The following is a 13,409-nucleotide window of genomic DNA, read 5'->3' on the forward strand; positions in this document are numbered from 1 at the left end:
GATGTTTGTCCCGAAAATGTCCCACTTTGGCCATTTGAAAAGGTGGCAACCCTACCCATAGAGGGACAGTTCCTCGCAAAGTGGGACAAGTGGCAGCACTATGTGAGTATGAGTGTGTGTGTGCGGTGGACGTTGAATTTACAATCTGAGCTTCTGAAGAATGGACAGGAAGTGATCAGTCAAGGTTAATTGATGAAAGTGCCGGTGTGGGAGTTGAGGGGAAGCGTTCCTTTATAATATTTATATGCAAATAAAAAGGGAGTTCAGTGCCTCTTATCAGACAGAGCAGGGCTATGAAGAGAAGGGGAGAACAATATTCCCTGGACATTCTCAAGTTTTGAAAACAAACATGTCGTTGTCCTTAGAGATGTTAAGCTACTGCGGGGGTGGACAATGCACACGGAAACAGTGAAAGTACGGAGAAAGGACGCGATGACACCAATAAAAAGAACAAAATACGCTATCCAGAAAGAGGCTAAACATCCCATAGAGTAAAAGAGATGAGATGATCAGGCTTTACATTCCCAATTGAAAAAGTGAATGAGACAATGAGAAAAACGCAATGAAGCTGAACAGGCAACAACGACAAAAAGGGAGAAACGAAGTCAGTGTACATTCCACCAGAGAGGATAAGGGCTTGTCCTGTCCAGGTATCCTAAGCTGAAAGTGTAACTAGTGTGCACATCCGAGGCTGGAGGTCAATGTTCTGCTGTGTAAATAACTGTAGTATGAAAGTGTGTAACGTGGTCACTGTCACTTTTCACGACCCAGAGCGCGCGACGTGGGTGCCTGATAAATAAGGGACGAGTTCAAGGTTTGGCAATATCAAAGGATAAAAACAGTTCGGATGGTAATTTATACTACTGTATGATTTATGAAAACCATACTTGCATGGCCATGCAGGCATCTAGAGAACGGGAAGCATTTTCTTCTCCTTGCTTGGTGCTGTTTTAAACTGCACGTCAGGACACCACAGGGAATTGGAGAATGTAAGCCTGGTCAATATATCAACAGGCACAGTTTCTCCGTACGTACGCGTTCTGGACTGTAACAGGCTAGAATATACACCCCCCCCCCCCCCCCCATCACCACCATGTTGTTGACTTTCTCGCTGTTCCCGGTCGCAGTGCTGAAAGGGTTACAGACAGTGGTCGTGCGCCGCTTGCCGGCTATAACGGGGCTGCATGCTGGCGGGCCGGGAGGTGCGTGAGCGCGCTGCGCGGCCCCGCGGGTAGAGATTCGGCTGGCGGGCAGCTAGGCTGGTGAGCGGACCAAGGCGAAAGGAAGGCAGGGTGAAGTGTTACAAGCCTTGCACGACTGTCGGGGCAGGGTTGAAGGCGTATTGCGAGCCCCCCGGATCGGTGACGAGGCGGGAGCGGCAGGTGAGTTGGATGCAGAAATATGTTCTTCGCACTGTGCCACCCTCTGCAGCACCACGTCCGAATGCATGGTGGAGGGGCGCTCCGCCGGCATCACAGCGGCTGCATCCTCTCCGCCGTCGCGGCCACAACAGCAGCAGCCTGGTACGTGGTCACTGCAGATGGTGGAGAATGCAATGAGAACGACTCCGACTTTGGGATGCCATACCGCATGGCTAGCTCTTGTAGCCGGAGCTGCACAGTATGCGTGATTGCACTTTGCCATAAAGTACCGTGGCTTTCCAGCAAGTGGGGGGCTCACACAGGCAATAAGTGCTGTTGGGATACCCCACGGATGCTTAAATCTTGGCATTGTCGCTGATGAAGTATAGGAACTGAAGTTCAAGAAAATTATTGACTGTTTTTGTTGCCACCGTTACAACAGATGTTAGATTTGGGAATTAAGGACCGAGGACGGTGCCGAGTGTTATAGGTCTTGTCATATTTGGATCATTTTGCTGTTGAAATAGAACCAGAATAGGTGTTGCGAGGACTGATTCGATGATGATGAGCTCCTTCGCAGTCGTAACTATTACATGCCTTGCTGGTGCATAAATCTGAGTTGTTGTATTACTAGACTGGTTATACTGCAGATACGCTACAGTTTGGTTGATTTGATTATGACAGGCTTACTGTGGTGTGCATTTGGGAGGCAATGCTTGGCATGAAATGTAGTGGGCACTGTGGGTAGTGCACGTCGCCCAACCTTCACTTTTCATTAATGCCATGTTTTATCCGTACGTTTTGCAGTTACAGGTGTTTTATGGATAATGACGTGGCCTTTGCAAATTGGAAGGGCTGTTGGGACTTTTGGAATTAAGTCTTATACCGTTGCAGTTGTGGAACATTCTGTACACTGGTTGTTACGAAACAGGAGTAATTGCATTTGTGCATTTCAAGACACAGGATGACAGGTGGATCTTTGGGTGTTGCTGGAGTGGTAACTGACATTATTGATGGATGACTTTATTGCTATAGTTATGGTGTTTAGACGGTGGACTTTTCAAAGTAATGTTCTTGTGGTACATGGAGTTCTTTGGCTATGTTTGCGGGCTATACAATGAGTTGGGTGATGGATTAAACAGCTATTGTTATTTATGATTATTTTCTATTGTGAGTGCTATGAATTACATGTTTTTTACACCATTCAGGGGACACCAGGTAGTTTTCAATGTTATCTAGTTGAGAGAATGAGAACAAATTGAATGACATGACTGTTACAAGGAGAGAACATTTCAGTAGTGATATTGATTGTTGACAAGGTGTACATTCTTTTTTTTTTTCCAGATGGGTGACATGGATAGCTGATCTAGGTTTCCATGTGTACCATAGCTAACTGTTGCTGTGGGTATTGGGCGACGCCAAGTTATCTGTCTGCAACACCTTTTGTAGGGGGCAGTTGAAGAGTGTTAAGTACAAATTGTGGAATACAGTGTATTGGTTGCTGTTGGCTTCCACAACTACCCCCATTCACTGTAGATGTTGGGATGAAGTTGGTTTACTGATGTTCTGGCTTTTCTGGAATTTTGAAGATTAGATAATGTTTTAAGTGGGAAATTCCATGATACTGTATTCCAGGGTAGCTTCTGTTGAAAAATACCATCAGGACTTGCTGATGCTAGGACAGAGAAGTGTTGAAATTAGAAGATGGTGTTATTGTAGACGAGCTGCACTGTTATAGTTATGGTGGTTGGATGTTGGACCTTTCAGAGTAATGCTCTTGTGGTATATGGATTTCATTGGCTGCATTTAGGAACTATGGAGTAGATGTAATATGTGGGTTTCAAAGATGATGTATTTAGAAAGCTCCATGAATGTTGCAATTAGGAGGTACTAAGAGGGATGGTGATACTGCTTTTGGGATCGGATGCATCTGGCAGTCACTTTGTGTCTGTCTGTAGCTCTTAGAAGGTTCTGTGGTAGTTATATTGCATGGGAAGTCCATGGTTATTACCAATTGGAGTGATTTTTTTGGTAAAGAATGATGTGTTTTTAGCTAAGCTCACTGCAACCCTTAAGTAATATGAGTGCTCGACTAAGTTTAGTTTTAGGAGTTTAAGTGTTCTAAAGGTAGATTGGTTTTCTTTCAGGAGATATAGCACCTTGAAGCACTGGAAACTGGGTGATAGTTTGTATGTGTACTTTTCATTGATTACAATCTGGCATGAAAAATGAACTGCTAATATGTCAAAATAAATTCTAAATGCTTTCATTTTACATGAAGAAATAACATATTTAGTTTTGTTCAGTGAGTTTTACATTTATGTGTTTGTTGTTGAACAGCTATTACTTGCACATAAGTGCAATGACTACAGCATTTTATCATATGTAACATATGGCTACATTATGCAATGATCTGTATCTGCCTATTAGACATAGAATGTGGCTGAAACGGATATTTGTATAAATTCACCCATTGAAAGAAAAATTATAAAATAAATAAATGTTTGTTACATTTTGCAGATTTTACAGCTGGAAAATCTTATGTGCAAAATGAATAGATTCATAAGTACAATTGAAAAGGATGGGGTACCCAAGAGAAGAGTTTACATTGTAAGACTAAATGTTGGAAGATGACCAAGGGCTGTTTAGTGCTATTGTTCCATGTATTCTATTGTTAAGGACGTGTGTAGGAGGTTGGCTGATGTTGCGTTCCATTGATATGGACTTTGGAAAGAACTGTAAGGATTAATGATACCGGTTTCTGCAAGCTCTGGAAGATATAGATACTTCATTGGCTGATTATAATGTAACACAGTTACATTGCTTGAAGGCAACATCCTGATGGGTTCCTTATTTGGGTATTAAATTATGTAAACAGTTTTTGGTTGTTGCCATTGGAGGTACTTTTGTGATTAATGCTGAATTCCATGTTTTTTGAAGCTGGACTGTACTGTGCATATTGGATGTTAGCCTGAATTCTACAATCTAAAAAAATAGTGGTATTCATACACCTGAATGTGAAATGCAAATGTAGCAATGACATATTTAGAGGTACAGGATGGACTGCAATGCACATTACTGCATGTTTTCTTCAAGTAACATGCTTTATGTAGCTCTACTGATAAAACTGCACAAGTAGCATGATTAAGTCAGATGCTGCATTAAGGAGTTACTTTGGAAAATTTTGACTATACTGTGTGTGCTGATGACAATTGGTGCTATGAGGAGAGAATAACTAGTTTCTTGGCTTATACATTTAGAAGGTGCTGTATATATTAACTTAAGCACTGAATGGGTATTAAAGTCCAGAGATTCCTTGAGAAGTGGATCATGTATTAATTGAGTTCTGCCTCATTCTGGAGGTTTCCTAAGAGCTAGATGCTTAACGTTTGCTGATGATGAGAAACCATGTAGAAATGGCATTGTGCTTCTTGTATGCAACAGCTGGAAAATACTCTCTAGATCAGAAGTTCTTGGACTGCATTACACAGACTCCTTGAAATTTCCCCATGCCTTCACTAGATATCAGAGCCTCCACACGCACATGCAAAAACATATAATGCCCTCTATACAAGCAGATAACCCCAAAAACACAACACACCCTTGAAATAATCATGATCTGGCTTAGCAATTTTCTATTTTTAATATTAATTTGCAATAAATGTACACATCCTTTTGTGTTTAATCTGTTCCTACACAAAATAAATACTGAATTACTATTTAATTATTCATAATTTTTCAGATTTGCTTTGGCCTTCCCTGAAATAGCCCCGGGCCTCCCTGTGGAAGCTGTCCTCACCTTTTCATGACTCTAGCATTAGGTTATTTGATGCAGTGATGGCAGTGGTTTTTAGAGGTTTTGTGAATGATGTGTTAGTTGAGTGCTGACATTAGGGCAAACAGTTGTTTTGAAGCTTATAAATTATTCTAGATGAGGTTATTCATTTTTGTTTTTAGTTTCAGCCTTTCTTCCCAGATCTTCACTGAAAATGTTTTGCATTCTTATAAAGTTTCTAAGCTATAATAAAGCAGAATGTATTGCATGACCATGCTAGGAACATGAACATGGCTGTTGTTTATGCTCTGTTATTCGATGTGTTTTCCAAAACTTCATTTAGCAGTCTTGCATAGGTTGGATAAGAGGTCCCACGGATGCACAGCGCTTTTCTGTGCTCATGAAGTTATACGTTATGAGACTGGATGATACCCTCCATTCATGATCCCTGCGGCCTGAAGGGAACCAACAGGCTGCTGTGTTAGAGACATTATGATCATGATATGATGCCAGATCATGGTAGCTACAGCTGAAAAAGATGCTCACAGTCAAGTGACGATGGTTCCTTTGATGCAAGAGGAAAACCTTTCAGGACAAAATGAAGGCTGATTCTGTAATTTAGAGTATTAGAGGGCTGGCTGATTCTGGATTTCATGCTGGTTACAATGGTAATTGTATTCCTACTACGTGAACTGCTGCTTACTATGCTGAGCAGGTGTTAGTCAGCCTGTGCCAGTCTCTGCATTATATCAGACTGAGGTTAGCCCCTTCTGCATGGCTGAAGCAGGGAAGGAGTGCCCAGTGCCTGGTCAGTGCTCTGCTGTCAGTGGCCGGCTAGGAAAAAAACACTCAATGCACAGGTCGCCACTGTAAATTGATGGTTAGTGTAGGTTACTAGCAGATAGCTTCCCCATTATAGCTATAGAAATGCTTAAAACATTAATTGTCTTACACCAACTGAAAGACTACCTTGGCAAATATGGAATTGAGCAACATGGTTTCCCTTCCAGCAGAAATGTAAGCATAGCAGTCTGTTGGCCCAGTGGCTGGCTGTATACTATTAATAATAATCGGTTATGGACACTTTACTGGCCATGTTGTTATATACCTGACTAGGCCTTTAAACATAACTAAATCATATATGTCCGCTCAAAGTTGTTTTAGGAAAACGCTGTACACTAGTTCAGTATATTTTGATCAGCCTGTCCACTTTCTGCATCCCTGTAAAGTCAGAGAATGTATAGCAAAAAGTTGTCTCCTAGGAACCATTTTTCTCCATCCTAACAAGTTCACTACCTTTTGGAAAATTTAACCTTTAATACTCTTGTGTTTATTAAAGCAACAGTAATCTAGTAACACACTGAGTTGTATAAGAAAGTAACTGAGAGTACGTCTTTACTTTACGGACCTTAGTGTAGAAGCTTAGAAATTTAAACTGCTGCCCCCTATTTAGCAAGTTAAACATCTACTAAATGTCAGTACTTTTTGAGAGGTAGTCTCTAAAAGATATTATTCTTAACACACTTTTAATCAAGATGCAACAGGAAAGCAGTGCCTTCTCTATCTTAGCTCCAAAGCCTGGTTGTCTCTGGAGGCAGTGCATTCCCCATCATAGTTCAAAGCTTGTCTGTATCTGGAGGGAGTGCATTCTCCATCATAGCTTCAAGGCATTGCTGTGTCTAGAAGCAGTGTTTTTTCCATCATAGCTTTAAAGCCTGACTAACTTTGTAGGCAGTGTTTTTTCCATCTTAGATCCAAAGCCTGTCTATCTCTGTAGGTAGTGCTTTTTCCATTTTAGTTCCAAAGCCTGTCTGTCTCTGCAGATAGTGCTTTTTCAATCTTAGTTCCAAAGCCTGTCTATCTCCGCAGGCAGTAGTGCTTTCTCCCAAGGCCTGGCTATATCTACCAGTACTGCTTGGCTAGTTCTACAAGCATTGGTAAAACACTGCACTATGTTAAATGTGTTCACGCTTGGCATAGCTAAGTACATTACAGAAAGCTCCTCATGTAAATCTAGCAGAACCACCACTCCAAAATTACACATCCTTTCCAAACACACTTGATAACCAACCAAAACAATAATTAACAATAATTTAATTACTGTATATACATACATATGTTAGAACAAATTCTGCACAAGTTTATACTAGTAAGTTATACAGAAATTTTAACCATGTGTGTGTGTGTGTGTGTGTGCGCGCACATGCAAAGCAGAAAACTTTCCACCTATACTCACTGTGGCAAGCATTTTTACATCTATGCATTCTTTCATGTAAATATGTAATGTACTTACCATGTTTACAGTGTACAGACTGAGGGAAGATTCTAGATCAGTATGCTATGCTTTAATTTATGGTTAAGATATGGGTTATGTTTATGCTGTGATACATTTATGAATGCTTGGATCTATTCATGAACCCACATACTAACCATGGATTATTAGTATTATAGCACAGGGTGTTTTGGGCTTTCACTTTTTTAGATGGTTGGATTTAAAGTTATTTTTAAATTTTACTGATCACCCCCCTCATCACACACACAGGGTTTCGTAGGTCAGACCCTGTCTACAAGCTAATCTACATGATGTATGTATACTTTATCCCAAAATCCATCTGTAGAGATGTGAGTAAGGCCTTCTATGCAGAATTGTCAGAGGAATATTTAAGTAGTAGGGATGTGTATGAAGAACTACAGGAACCCTGCTTCATCACAAATTCATTGAAAATATATTTTATTGTAAGTTTTTAAATAGTAAGTTGCATGTTTCCTTAGTAAGCCTTAATAGTTTTGAAGATGCATCCAGGTAACACTGCATCACACATTATGGTCCTGTCACAGAGTACAGTGGATATAAAAAGTTTACACACCCCTGTAAAATGCCAGGTTTTTGTAATAAAAAAACAAGACCACAATAAATCATTTCAAAACTTTTCCCACCTTTAATGTGACCTATAACCTGTACAATTTAATTGAAAAAAACAAACAAAATCTGTTAGGGGAAAAAAACATAAAAAATAAAAAACGTACAATAAGCTGGTTGCATAAGTGTGCACACCCTTAAACTAATACTTTGTTGAAGCATCTTTTGATTTAATTACAGCATTCAGTCTTCATGGGTAAGAGTTTATCAGCATGGCACATCTTGACTTGGCAATATTTGCCCACTCTTCCTTGCAAAAGCACTCCAAGTCTGTCAGATTGCGAGGGCATCTCTTGTGCACAGCCCTCTTCAGGTCACCCCACAGATTTTCTATTGGATTTAGGTGTGGGCTCTGGATGGCCCATTCCAAAACTTTAATTTTCTTCTGGTGAAGCCATTCTTTTGTTAATTTGGATGCATGCTTGGGGTCATTGTCGTCTTGAAAGCTGAAATTCCTCTTCATCTTCAGCTTTCTAGCAGATGCCTGAAGGTTTTGGTCCAAAAGTGACTGGTATTTGGAACTGTTCATGATTCCCTCCACCTTCACTAAAGCCCTAAGAAAAGCAACTCCAAAGGATGATACTGCAACCACCATCCTGCACCGTAGGGATGGTGTTCTTTTGGTGATGCATAGTGTTGTTTTTGCACCAAACATACCTTTTGGAATTGTGGCCAAAAAGTTCAGCCTTGGTCTCATCAGACCATAACACATTTTCCCACAAGCTTTTGGGAGACTTGATGTGTTGTTTTGCAAATTTTAGCCAGGCCTGGATTTTTTTTTTGTGTAAGAAAATGCTTCTGTCTTGCAACCCTGCCCCATAGCCCAGACATATGGAGAATACAGGAGATTGTTGTCACATGTATTACACAACCAGTACTTGCCAGAAATTCCTGCAGCTCCTTCATTGTTGCTGTAGGTTTCTTGGCAGCCTCCCTGGCCAGTTTTCATGTTGTCTTTTCATCAATTTTGGAGGGATGTCCAGTTCTTTGCAACGTCACTGCTGTCCCATATTTTCTCCACTTTTTGATGACTGTCTTTACTGTGTTCCATGGTGTATCCAATGCTGTGGAATTTTTTTGTACCCTTCTTCTGACTGATAACTTTCAACAAAGAGATCCCTTTGATGCTTTGTAAGATCTCTGCGAGCCATGGCTTTTGGTGTAGTAGGCAACTGAATTATTGTCATAAAAATCCTAGTAGGACAGCTGAACTTTATTTAGGGTTAATCAGATTCTCTTTAATTGATGGCAGGTGTGTAACCAAGAAGACTGAATGCTGTAATTAAATCAATAGGTGCTCCAACAAAGTATTAGTTTAAGGGTTTGCACACTTATGCAACCAGCTTATTGTATGTTTTTTATTTTTTTATATTTTTTCCTCTAACAGATTTGTTTTTCAATTGAATTGTATAGGTTATAGGTCACATTAAAGGTGGGAAAAGTTTTGAAATGATTTATTGTGGTCTTAATTTTTTTATATCACAAAAACCTGGCATTTTAACAGGGGTGTGTACATTTTTATATATCCACTGTATGTCAGATGGGAGTGTACAAAGCCCTAAATAATGTAATGAATTTTAGAAAGCATTAAATGTTGAACTGCAACAGTACTGACAATTTTTAAAAAAGGTAAACAATTTCTGAATAATGTAAAATAGAGGTTTACATATTACAACAGTGAACTTTCTGAAAGTGACTTTTGTGTACTCACCGTCATGAAATAAGCAGCAGTACAACTCCAAGAATTCAAAGACAGCCTTGCCAAAATCAGTACTGCTTTCATTATATCTCTACAACCTTCATTTTATGTATGAAATCTAAACACTGAAAGCTACACCTCATGTACCCCAGTACTCAATGTAATCATCTCCAGTGTCACTGTAGCCTGTGTTACAGTGACTTATTACTGGCAATAGCCTTTGATGAGACACATGACTGTATTTGGTGTGCTAGATAGCACTGATTGTCAGATTCACTACTGAGACTGTAATAAAAGATGCTTTGGAAATATTCATTTTGGTAGAACCCCCCCCCCCCCCCCACCACCACCACCACCATCAAGAAATGTATTGCACAATGTTTGCTAAGTAATCTGAAAAGTCTATAGATTGGAAACTTTGTTCCAATATCCTGTGAATTTAGAAGGGCTAGTTACCTGCACATTATAATGTTATATGGTTATCTTTGTTCTTGGAAGTGTCTATAATTGCTAGATTCAGACTGCAATGTGCTCCCAATTTAACCAACCATGCTGTAATACAAAAAAAATAGTCATTTTTATTTTCATTGTTATTGGTGTTTTGTTTACTGTGAGGATGATGCCTGAACGTGGCACAAAGAAATTTAACAGTTTAATTTATTTTATAGCAGGGGATAACTAAGGTCAAAGAATATTCTTTTTCAATAATACAGTGGTTAAAATATTTAATTGTGTTATAGAATGCAGTGTTGTAATCACTATTATTGGTTACCACATCGCTCTGGTGTTCTGATACAATACTTATATCATCTTGAATGATTTTGTCTACTTCTGTAATAGTCAAAATACACTTTTTTGGTTTTCCTTTTCATTTCTTCCCTCTTCCACAGATTATTGTTCTGCTCTACACGTACCTTCTCTCTTTGTTGTCTTTTTCTGTTCTACATGTACCTTCTCTCTTTGTTGTCTTTTTCTGCTCTACATGTACCTTTGCTCTTTGTTGTCTTCTTCTGCTCTACACGTACCTTCTCTCTTCGTTGTCTTCTTCTGCTCTACATGTACCTTATCACTTCATTGTCTTATTCTGCTCTACATGTACCTTCTCTCTTCGTTGTCTTCTTCTGCTCTACACGTACCTTATCACTTCATTGTCTTCTTCAGCTCTACATGTACCTTCTCTCTTTGTTGTATTTTTCTGCTCTACAGGTACCTTATCTCTTCGTTGTCTTATTCTGCTCTACACGTACCTTATCACTTCATTGTCTTCTTCAGCTCTACATGTACCTTCTCTTTTCATTGTTTTCTTCTGCTGTACATGTACCTTCTCTCTTCGTTGTCTTTTTCTGCTCTACATGTACCTTCTCACTTCATTGTTTTCTTCTGCTCTACATGTACCTTCTCTCTTCATTGCCTTCTTCTGCTCTACATGTACCTTCTCTTTTCATTGTTTTCTTCTGCTCTACATGTACCTTCTCTCTTCGTTGTCTTTTTCTGCTCTACATGTACCTTCTCACTTCATTGTTTTCTTCTGCTCTACATGTACCTTCTCACTTCATTGCCTTCTTCTGCTCTACATGTACCTTCTCTCTTCATTGCCTTCTTCTGCTCTACATGTACCTTCTCACTTCGTTGTCTTCTTCTGCTCTACATGTACCTTCTCTCTTCATTGTCTTCTTCTTGGTAGTTTTTCAGACACCTTCTTATTTCTCCACTTTTTTCTCAACTTCCCTTGCAAATAGACAACAGAAACAAAACCACTGCACCAGATAATCTCCAATCCTAGCTCCAAGTGAATATAACAATGAAATCAGACAAGCAGAGGACCAGCATGGCATAAAAACAAAAACATTTATTTAAAACCACTAGAAATGTAAAAGTAAGCACTTTCTCATGGTGCCACTACACTTCATCAGACATAAAAGTTATCATCAAGCAATCCTCATTTAAAATACACCACATCCAATCACATCCTACAGCCAGTTGCTGCTAATTAATCTAATTAGAGGAAGCCGAATGTGTTAAAGTCATCACCTCTACACTCTTCCAAGTTCTGTTATCTGGCAATATTTTACTTGAGGGCCTTACCATTTTGTTTCGCACAGAAGTGGGCGTGTCGCAAATTGGGTGACAACCCGGGCTGCATATGTAATTAGTCTTCAAGTAATCGCGCATGCATAGATGATTGTGAGAATATTAACGCAAATTAAATGTACATACTACTTTCAAAACACAAAAAGGTTAATGCACTATAAAGCTGTACTGTGAGTGAAAGAAGCAGAAACATAAAGTGAATATTTCAAGCAACAACCGGCAAGATGGGCAAACGGTAGCATTGGAAGGATACAATATGAAATATTTTCTCTGTTACATAAATATTATAAGATAGTTGCATTAAAGCATTCATAACCAGCAAATGCATGCACAAGCCTTCTAACACTGCATTACTATATGCTGCAGAAGTTCCGATTTCATATAACATCATCATACGTAAAAGTAAGTCCTGGATTTCTTCAATGAAACACACCAATCACCATCTGAAATAAATCATATTTTATATGCTTAAAAACAAACATAATCAAGTTATAGTACCTCAAAACATGAAAGTCGCCTTGATTACAATATCCTTTACTCTTCAGTAAGTATTAAATCTCACGAGGATACACTTGCGATAAGTGACTATTATATGCTGTCATGGCAACATTAAGACTAAATGGCTCTGGGAATGCATAGAAAGTCAAATAAAATAGCCTACATTATGCAGGCTCAGCTCATTATACAGTCTATATTATTAACAAGGATTCACGTCCTATAGTTTTACATACTCACTATGTAAACAAGTGTACAGATCACGTAACTTTTAAAGCCATATTGCTGTGCAAGCAAAAACAGTCCTCATTCACTGTATGTGCCTGTAGCTAAAATTCTTATAGAAACCCTTACAAACAGTCAAGAGATGAATGATCTAGAAGCAATATTTTGATCTCAGCTAGTCAAGAACATTATCCTTAAAACACATATGCACTCACATAAAAAAGGAGCATTATTTCAAGGGGCTAAACCCCTGCTATCTAAATATATTAGGTCTCTAGTCACACAACAATGGGAAAAAGCGAAAAACACATATCATGTTGACAGCAGTTTCCAACAAGTAGCAATGGCTTTTGCACCAGACATACCGCATTACTTTTGTAAAAGAGAAAAATAGGATGAGGAAGTTAGAATGTTGTTGTTGTTGTGTCTTTCTGCTTTTCCCGGTTAAGGGTCGGCCACAGCGGAACTCCGGTCCGCTAATGATTGGCAGTAGATTTTTACGTGCCGAGTTGCCTGGCTTGTAGCGCAACCTTAAATGAAGGTACGCCCATTCACACATGTCTCCACACAAAAGACGCTCTAGCTGAGAATCGAACAGGACGTCTTACTGTGAGGCGACAACGCTACCGCAGCACCACCACCGCAGTAATAGGATGAGGAAGTTAGAATATGACCAAATAATCCTCAATCAATACAAGGGAAATCTTTTTTACTCTGCTGTAATGATTGCTTTTTTAAATATTCCTTTCTTGTTATCTACTTTTAATATCATTATAACCTACTTATATTTTTTAGAATGTATTTTTGTCTTGTCCTTATGAAGTGTGCATCATAATGATGTTG

The 13,409-nt window shown here is 39.3% G+C and overlaps 1 protein-coding gene across 4 annotated transcripts in view; it reads left to right on the plus strand.

Moving 5' to 3' along the window:
• The first annotated feature begins 264 nt into the window (after positions 1-264).
• The window catches only part of LOC122789918 (neuroligin-3-like), a 1,591,643-nt gene continuing 1,578,498 nt past the window's right edge, over positions 265-13,409 (plus strand). Inside the window, exon 1 of one of the 4 annotated variants that reach the window (XM_044057375.1) lies at positions 265-650. The gene's annotated coding sequence lies outside the window, so the exon portion shown is untranslated. Of the gene's footprint in view, positions 651-1,227; positions 1,383-13,409 lie in introns of those variants that run through there. The other 3 variants (XM_044057377.1, XM_044057378.1, XM_044057376.1) reach the window with 3 other exon arrangements.

Source organism: Protopterus annectens, chromosome 15.part0 (genome assembly GCF_019279795.1).
Source record: "Protopterus annectens isolate FY-2018-M chromosome 15.part0, PAN1.0, whole genome shotgun sequence".
NCBI classification, from domain to species: domain Eukaryota; kingdom Metazoa; phylum Chordata; order Ceratodontiformes; family Protopteridae; genus Protopterus; species Protopterus annectens.